Source organism: Mus caroli, chromosome 1, assembly GCF_900094665.2.
Source record: "Mus caroli chromosome 1, CAROLI_EIJ_v1.1, whole genome shotgun sequence".
Lineage (NCBI taxonomy): Eukaryota > Metazoa > Chordata > Mammalia > Rodentia > Muridae > Mus > Mus caroli.
The window spans coordinates 96,179,148-96,189,697 of record NC_034570.1 but is presented as its reverse complement, the minus strand read 5'-3'; the positions used below and the strand labels follow the sequence as shown (position 1 = coordinate 96,189,697).

The 10,550-nt window shown below is 37.0% G+C and overlaps 1 pseudogene; it reads right to left on the bottom strand.

The window, feature by feature from the left end:
* Positions 1–10,550, bottom strand: part of LOC110295780 — a 108,121-nt pseudogene that overhangs the window by 1,365 nt on the left and 96,206 nt on the right.

Here is a 10,550-nt window from a genome sequence, read left to right as displayed (position 1 = left end):
AAAAAAAAAAAAAACTTTCAGGAGTCTTTTCTTGCCTTCCACTTGCTTTGTGGCAAGATCTCTCTTGCTCGTTCTGCCATTTCACCATCCCGGGCTACATAAAGAGATTTTATTTCAAAATAAATAAACATAAATATCAAGCCAGTCAGCAACAAAGAACATTTAACAAAATTAATAATGAATGGCAACAAAACACTGATGTTTTCATCATCAAAGATAATTTAATTTCTATACATATAAATGTATACACATATGTATATGTATTTAAAGTATACATATTTCTTATTTCCTAATTGTCTAACTAGTGAGAAAGCAATTAGTTTAGAAACTTATTCCTGTTCATTGTTCAGCTGTGCTAAGAATTCCTTGGTCTAAATGTGACGCTTTCTGTGAATAGATACCAGACTGTCAAATATACAGACCTATCTTTCACCAATTTATTTAACAGTTGTGGCAATAACTAAGGTCCACTTATGTTTGACATATATTCTAAACTTTTTTGTAACATATTTCCTGAATGTTTTAAAACAGAACATAATAAAATCTCAGTTAATAGTCTAATTTGTGTTGCAACTAATGACTCTGAAACATGAATTATTATTTTAAAATATGCCAGACATTGCTTCTTTTCTACTGCTGGTTTGAAGAGGATACTGCAGGCTAGTACCAGGTTATGCTTCCCAGGATCTTCTGTGGGGCTTTTATAACCCAACTACTCTCTCAAAGATACTCAACAGAGTCTGCCACTGAGTGCAGGAAGCCAAAATCATCCAGTCTTTGTTTATCCAATGAAAACTTACAGGAACATATATATATATATATATATATATATATATATATAATTGTCTATTACATCTACTGATTACATAGAATATCAAGTTCAACCTTCTTCCCTGAAGAAGCATTAAGTTCACATGAATGTCTTAAGAACATTCCTAAGCAAAGGTCATTTTTCTCCTTTTCTGGGAAGATACAGTGGTAGAGTCCTTCCATCTCCATTCGTACTGGGAACTGATTCTATGCTGCTACCATTCCCTCCTTTTCTACCTCATTCTTTGTCTGCTCATTCTAGGTAGGCTGTAGCTGTATTTCTCATCCTTTATCTCTGTACTTAGTACAGATCTGATCCAGAGCTGGAGTTAATTAAATGGGGGTAAAATGAATGACTCCTGATTATTTTGAAAGAACTCCATCTGGTGTGGATTCATTCAACCCAGCTGCCAGAATGCAGGGGTGAGGCACTTGCTAGGGTTAGAAGCCATCAATGGAAATGGATTTTTTATATCTCAGGCATCATACATTAAACATTTTTTCAGAGACAGTCCATATTGCAAGAACCAGATGGGAACATCAAACTACTGCAGGCATTAGACTAGTTGAGACAGAATGAAGCATGGGGTAGGGTTAGCCAACAGACAGCTCAAAAGCAGTTAAAAAAGTGAATGGGGAGGAGGAATGAGCTATAATCAGAGCCAGCAAACTCTATATCCACAACCAGATGGACTGCTAGATTTTGAGCTTCAGTCATGTAGGTTTCTCCCTGCTCATTAAATCTAACCCAAATCACTTAGCAAAGGAAGACTGAAAATGACTGCAACTTTGTCCATCTGTCTGCCCCATTTGACTTCTTTGCATAAATAATTTTATTGGTGTGTTTGGTTTGTACTTGAGAAGTGAAAACTGTATGCAATGAACAAGATAAAGACTGCTTGCCTGTGTGTAAATGTGCCAACAGTTTGTTCAGAACTCAGCTGCCCACTGAATTTGAGGCAGAATCAAGCCACAGAACTCCTAGCACTTGATGAGGGTCTTTCATTATTCTTACACCATGCATGAAGCTTCTAAGAGCTGGAAATAGAGTGCTTGATTCTGGGAACTGAGTGATCATGGGAAAGAAAGGCTTCAGATAACTTTCTACAGAGAACAGGGTCATAAATATCTTTCTTTCTTTCAGTAATGAAGACAGATTGCCTCCAATGACAGCTGAGTCACTATGGATTGCATTTGTGAGTGAATCATGCTCATCTCTCTTCCCAAAAGGATATTTAAAAAGGAAAAGACACAAAACATGAACTTTACACTTCAATCGACCACAGGGCAAGAATATACAACGTACATATATGAAGCATATCAAGATTCCTTCAGTGAGATAGGAACTAGCATTTTAAAATAAATGGCATTTAAAATGATGAAGTGAGTTCAACCCCAGAAGCTGAATTAAAAGCTGAATACTTGGAGTCCAATCTGGAATCCCAGTGAGGGAGTAGCTAATTGCATATCTGGATCACTTGTAGAAAAAAAAGATGAAACAAGATGAAAAAGACCTCATTCACAAACCTTGTCCTCTCAGCTCAACATATTTCATGCCAAGTACATTAAAACACCTTGAAAATATTTAATTGCTTACAACTCATAATATTTGAGTACATTAGCTATGAGTAAGTTGTGAGATAGTGTTGAGCTATGTGATCATACTGTCTGGCCCATGTACTTCCAGTCATCTTTTCAGCCTTCTGCTTGCTGAAGATTTCCCAGGACTTACAGCTGCCTTTTATTTCAAATATACATTTCTTTTTGCCTCAGTGTTCTGACAAGGACAACAGATGTAACTGGAAGAATTAACACCTCAGAGCAGCTCTTACCGGGAGAGAAGCTGTCCAGTGAGTACACTGACCCTCTGATCCATTGCTCTTGTCCAATTTATTTCTTCTTTTGAGACAGGGTTTCTTATATACCAGACTGAACTCTAACTTGCTATGTATTGGAGGGGTGACCTTGAATGTACTATGTAATGGAGGATAGGAGAGAGGGAAGAATAAATTGAGAGTGATACACACAAACACAGACATACAGAGAGAAAGAGAGAGAGAGGGAGAGAGAGGGGGGGAGAGAGAGAGGGAGGGAGAGAGAGAGAGAGAGAGAGAGAGAGAGAGAGAGAGAGAGAGAGAGAGAGAGAGACAGAGAGAGACAGAGAGAGACAGAGAGAGAGAGAGAGAGAGAGAGAGAGAGAGAGAGAGACGAAGGTATAAGAAAGGGATGAAGGGGATCAGGGGACAGGGAAGGAGTAGATAAGGACATAATAAAAGAAAGGGAAAGGGGATAGGAAAGAAAAGAGAGAACAGTGAAGAGAAGAAGATAAGAAAACTTATAGGCAAAGACAAAAGAGACAGACTCACAAGGAGAATGAGACAAAAGGTGAAATTGAGAGAAGAACTAGGAACCAGGAGAGATGTAAGAGTAAGATCTCAGGGAGACTGGTAGTGAGGTGGGGAGGGAGTTAGTAGGACAGAGGGAGAGAGAGAAGCAAGAAGGTAAGGAAGGGGAGAGTAAGGGAAAGAGGGAGAGATGTCAGGAGAAGGAGAGGAGAATTGGACATATTTACCTATGCATCTCCTATATCCTGTGGCATATTCTATGCCAAGCCTCCTTCCTGGAATTCCTTCTGCTTGTTCGTTAATACTCAACTTAACTGACAATGGTAAAATAATACCTCTGTCTTAAGACAGCTCTAGTTGGTTCCAAGTTTGCTTAGCCCATGTGCTAATTTTAACATTATAAATAAAACGATCCTGACTTTAGCCTAGATTTATTCATTTCTAGCATGTTTTGATGTTGATTGATTAAAAGATATTAATTTAGTTTATTAATTATTATTCTTTAGTGTTCTCTAATGCTACAAAGGAAATATATCAGATTTGGTAAAATTACAGGTTCTATAGGATGTTTGGTGATCATGATCTGCAAAATAATGTTCATCAAAGAGGTGATATACTTCAAGAGCATTTTCTCTTCACCACTGATCTCCATTTAATAATATTTTAAAATCAGATCTTAGCTTTAACTTACCCTTAGGCATCTGTCTCTCCACCCATCCTCTACCTACCATCTATAATTTATCTTCTTACCATTAATCTACCCATACATTCATTTAGCCTTCATTTCTCTGTCAAGGATATCTCCATTGTATAAAGACTCCCTTCTTTCTGTATAATACAAGATATTACTTATTCACAAAGCAAGGGTGAGTTTTACCCAGTACTAAGTTTACACCAAAAATATATAAATATTTACACATTTCCTTTGAAAATGATCCTCAGAGTATGAGAATGTCAAAGCCTAATTTGAATCAAGACATTTTTTTTTGTTTTTTTTTTTGGGTTTTTTCTGTATGTGAAACTAGTCTGTAGCTGAAGAGTGATCTATCAAAGATAATGTAGCAAGCTAATAAATTTTCTTCCCTGAATTTTCTGACTCATTTGGATACCTTGCCAGCCAGGGTATGAATATTTTTCCAGGTGTGAAACAATTTTTGTGAAGTGGATCTATTCACTTTCCCCCTGTAGAATATTCTAAAGGGTGATTTCTTAATACTCAGGAAGTAAATAACTCAGGAAGTCCTTGAAACTGACAAGATAGAGTAGGTCCCTCCTTTCCCAAGCCTATATAGGCAATCAGGATTGATTAGAAATACTCTAATAACAGTCTAGTTTCCGGAAATGTTCTCATACCATCAGAGGTGCCTAAAAGGGGTATAGATTAGCAAGAATACATGGAAGAGTGCCTGACCTGTTGAGCTGTCTAAATTTTTGCAGTGAGCTCCACTGTTTCAGCTTATATGAGACATCACACATGCTGGGGTAGACATTAGAGTTCCATCTCTCTTTGAATCTTTCCTATTCCTCTGAGTAAATGATCAGCCATAGTCTTGTAAATAGCCCCAATAAAACTCACAGGCTCATCAATTGGAATTTGATAGTATCCTAGCTTTGGTCTGTCACCAGCTCTCTATCTGAGCTGAATAGATGCTTCTTTACATCTTCTCAGGAATACAGACAAATAGTGCTATGCTAATTAATCCCTAGAGAAAGTATATGCTACACATATAAGCATGCCTTTTACACACAGAAAACACAAGCTAAGAAAACACAGGGTATTAGGCATCTGCCACAGTGTTTGGGTTTGGTTTCTGTATATTGGATGGATCCCTAGGTGGGGCAGTCTCTGAATGGTCTTTCCTTCAGTCTTTGCTCCATACTTTCCCCCCATATTTCCTTTAGACAGAAGCAATTCTGGGTTAAAAATTTGGAGATGGGTAAATGGCCCCATACCCCAATCAGGGGACTTTCCTAATCTCTGGATATGGTCTCTACAGGTTCTCCTTCTTAGGGAAAGTGCTGAAGGAGCTGAATGTGTTTGCAACCCTATAGGAAGAACAACAATATCAAGCAACCAGACCATTGAGAGCTCACATGGTCTAAACTGCCAACCAAAGAGTACATGTGGATGGAACAATGGCTCCAGTTACTTATGTAGCAGAGGATGGTCTTATCTGACAACAGTGGGAAAAGAGGTGCTTGGTATTGTTAAGGTTCAATGTCCCAGTGTAGGGGAATGCCAGGGTGGTGAGGTGGGAGTGGGTAGGTGGGTAGAGGAGCACCCTCATAGACTTGGGATGGTGATTGGATAGGGTGGGATGGTGATTGGATAGGGGGCTGCAGAGGAAAAACTGGAAAAGGGGATAACATTTGAAATGTAAATACATAAAATATCCAATTAAACACCACCACCAACGACAACAAACAAAACAAAACAAAACAAAAAACCAACAAGCATGCTACAGCCAGCCTGCTATTCAATCACACTTCTCAAGACAGTGTGTTCTCTCCACTAAACAACATAGAGAACATTATGGGACCACTTGAAGTAATCTGCATGTCACAGGTTTATTTACATTTCCTCAACAGTTCCATTCCTAAAAGGCTCAAACTTGTGATCTTGCATCATACAAAAGACATAATCAAGTACCTAAGCCCCATTTTCACCTAATTCTTTCTGTTGCTGACTAAACTCTGATGTGCATCTGATAGATGATAGATAGATAGATAGATAGATAGATAGATAGATAGATAGATAGATAGACAGACAGACAGACAGACAGACAGACAGACAGACAGACAGACAGACAGATAGATAGATAGATAGATATAAATATATAAAACATGCTTTTTCTTTTCTTTTTTAAAATTTTTATTATTTTTTATTACGTATTTTCCTCAATTACATTTCCAATGCTATCCCAAAAGTCCCCCATACCCTCTCCCCGACTTCCCTACCCACCCATTACCATTTTTTTGGCCCTGGCGTTCCCCTGTACTGGGGCATATAAAGTTTATGTGTCCAATGGGTCTCTTTTTCCAGTGATGGCCGACTAGGCCATTTGCTCTTAGTCAAAAGGTGGAGAAGCAATATTTTGGGGACTTTCAATATTGAATCTTCTTTTGACTACAATCCTTTACCTTACAACTTCCCCTTGGGTAATAAGGAACTATGGCTTTGGTATCACTGATGTTTGATGGTTCTGGCACTTTTATTATGGCCACATTTTTCATGTGACATATTTCTATTGTGCATGTTTATGTCACCTTTGGAAAATGTATATTTGCATGCAATGTTTGCCTAATAATAATAAGGGTGTTGTTTGTTTTCTGACTGTTGTGTTAAATCAAACAATATGTCTTAAAATTTGACTATATAGAAAAATACAGTCTATACATATTTGCTAACAAACTTTACTTTTACTTTTTGCTGATAATTCCACGTGCTCTTAAGTGCCCTATCTACTTTTATCTAATTTATTATTTTAAGAATAATATTGAGGATGTGTTTATAGTTTTTTTCTGCAAATTTTATTGTCTTATAACTGTCTGAGTTAGGGTTTTACTGCTGTAAACAGACACGATGAATAAGGCAATTCTTATTAAGACAACACTTAATTGAGGCTGACGTACAGGTTCAGAGGTTCACTCCATTATCATCAAGGCTGGAAGATGGCAGCATCTAGGTAGGCATGATGCAGGAGAACCTAAGAATTCTACATCCTCATCTGAAGGTTGCTAGTAAAATACTGGCTTCCAGGCAGCTAGGATAAGTGTCTTAAAGCCCATACCCTCAGGGACACACCTATTCCAAAAGGTGTACACCTTGTAATAGTGCCACACCATAGGCTCATCATATACAAGCCATCACAATAACAAAAAATAATGACTTCTACATCAAGTATATTTTTCTAGGGTAAGATCATGATCCCATTGCATAATTTACTTGTAGCTGGCTTACTGGAAGGCACTGATGAAGAAACTGTCTTTTCCTTCAGTCCTTGCCAAACATGATCTGACCACAAAAGCCTTGTGTATACTTCTGGGCTATCTAACCCATTGACTTCGTCTATGTATCTGTTCCTGAAACATTATTACACAATTTTATTACTATGCTTTTCTACTATAATTTGAAATCAGGGACTGTGATAAGTATAATGCCATGATTATTTTATTATTATTCACAGTATCCACAATATAGAGTCAACATAAGTATCAATTGGTGAGCAAATAAAGAAATTGTGTTTCTATACATGAATACATAAATACATACATACATATACCAATATAGATTTACATATGTATATATACCTACACACACACACACACACACACACACACACACACATATATATATATATATACACAAACATATATGTATACAAACAAACACATATACACATACATATTCATGCATATACCAACACTCACTAGAATGTTACTCAGCCACAATGAGTTAATCTCTTCATTTAAAATTAATGTGAATGAAACAAGTACTATATCAAGTGGAAAAAGTCCCTGATAGTAAAGAAAGGACATTGGTAATTTCATTAATTATCAAGATCTAAAACAAGAAATAAAAATAATAAAAAAATAAACCTGGTAGAAGACCATAATGATACTTGACAGTAGCTTGGGCTTTTCTTAGTAGAGGGGTGCAGAGGAGGTATAGGATGTGGAACAGTAGAAAGGAGGATTGGGAGGTGTGGGAAAATATATGGAGTGTAAAAATTAAGTAATTAATTAATTTTAAAAAGAACACACAACAAATCATAGCAGGATAAAAAAAATGAGCTGGTAATAGGAAAAATGTGTGAATATACATCCANTTATGCAGTTATGTTATCCCACAAGGGGCACCATCAAGGACAGAGATTTATTTGTAGTGTTTTCTTTCTTGTTTTTTTTTTTAATTTTTTATTAGATATGTTCTTCATTTACATTTCAAATGCTATCCCAAAAGTACCCTATACCCTACCCCTACCCTGCTCCCATAACCACTCACTCCCACTTCTTGGCCTTGGCTTTACCCTGTACTGGGGCATATGAAGTTTGCAAGGCCAAGAGGCCTCTCTTCCCAATGATGTCCGACTAGGTCATCTTCTGCTACATATGCAGCTAGAGACATGAGCTTTGGTGGTACTGATTAGTTCATATTGTTGTTCCACCTATAGGCTTGCAGACCCCTTCAGCTCCTTGGGTATTTTCTCTAGCTCCTCCTTTGGGTGCCCTGTTTTCCATCCTAAAGATGACTGTGAGCATCCATTTCTATATTTGCCAGGCACTGGCATAGCCTCGCAGAAGAAAGCTATATCAGGGTGCTTTCAGCAAAATCTTGCTGGGATATCCAATAGTGTCTGCATTTGATGGATAATTATGGGATAGAACTCCAGGTGGGGCAGTTTCTGGATGGTCCATCCTTTCGTCTTAGCACCAGACTTTGTCTCCGCAACTCCTCCCATGGGTATTTTATTCCCTATTCTAGGGAAGAATGAAGTATCCACATGTTGGTCTTCCTTCTTTTTTATTTTATTATGTTTTGGAAATTGTATCTTGGGTATTCTAGGTTTCTGGGCTAATATCCACTCATCAGTGAGTGCATATCAAGTGACTTTTTTGTGATTGAGTTACCTCACTCAGGATGACATACTCCAGATACATCCATTTGTCTAAGAATTTCATAAATTTATTGTTTTAAATAGATGAATAGTACTTCATTGTATAAATGTACCACAATTCTGTCTCCATTCCTCTGTTGAGGGACATCTGGGATCTTTCCAGCTTCTGACTATTATAAATAAGGCTGCTATGAACATAGTGGATCATGTGTCCTTATTACCAGTTGAAACATCTTCTGGTTATATGCCCAGGGGGGGTATTACTGGATCAGCTGCTAGTACTATGTCCAGTTTTCTGAGGAACTGCCAGACTGATTACCAGAGTGGTTGTACAAGCTTGCAATCCCACCAGCAATAGAGAAGAGTGTTTCTCTTTCTCCACATCCTTGCCAGCATCTGCTGTCACCTAAATTTTTGATTCTAGCCATTCTGACTGGTGCGTGGTGGAATCTCAGGGTTGTTTTGATTTGCATTTCCCTGATGATTAAGGATGTTGAACATTTTTTTAAGTGCTTTTCAGCCCTTCAGTATTCCTCAGTTGAGAATTCTTTGATTAGCTCTGTACCCCATTTTTAATGCAGTTATTTGAATTTCTGGAGATCAGCTTCTTGAGCTCTTTGTATATATTGGATATTAGTCCCTATCAGATTTAGGATTGGTAAAAATTCTTTCCCAATCTGTTGGTGGCCTTTTTGTCTTATTGACAGTATCTTTTGCCCAACAGAAGCTTTGCAAATTTATTAGGTCTCTTTTGTTGATTCTTAATCTTGTAGCATAGGCCATTGCTATTCTATTTAGGAATTTTTCCCCTGTTCAATCTCTGGATGGCCCTGTGATGTTTTCTTTAATCATTTTTTCATGCTACTTTTTGAGTCTATATCTCTGAATAAATCAGGAGGTTATGAATTTAGAGAGGTTGGTTGGCCAGGGAGTGCCAGCTATCTCTTGTCTTTGACCCAGCACTGAGCTACAAGTGTTTACTGCTATAACTTGTGGGTGCTGGAATTTGTAACACTGGTTCTCATGATTGTACAAGAATTTTAGCTATTAAGACTTTTTCCTATCCCCCTCTGAGTAATTTAATGAAAATGATCATTTTATAATATATACAATGTATCACATTTTACACTTTATATGTCTATAATTTTGTTAATACATCATTCAAAATATATATAATGATATTGAAGTTAGCATTATCTAAGTCCCTATCCTGATGTTTGCATACTTGGATCCTTGTATCAGTTTCTACTTAAATAATGGATGCACAAATGCACATACATATTATACATTCATATATGATATGTACTACAAAGAGTAACACACTAATTATAACTCCTCATCGCCTGAAACTAGAATTATATTAAACATGTGTAGTTAATTTTATTATCTTTCTAATTATTAATATTTAACCATGTAAATTAATGTATTAAAATATTGTTACAATTAATACTTAAATGTATTATTAATTAAAGTAATTCCTATTCTGGTATTCACAACTTTCTAGTGAATATTTCTATTCATCATTGTTTGTAGAATAGCTAGTGTTAATAGTCAATTTGACACAACTTTGAATCATCCAGGACATGGGTCTCTAGGAATGCTTGTGGCATTATCTTGATTTCTTAACTAAGACAAGCAGAGCTGCTGACTTTTGTTGGCACCCCTCTCTGAATGGTATCCTAGAATATATAAATGAAGAATGAATTGAATACTGACATGCACACATACACACACACACGCACACACACACACACACACACACACACACACACACACA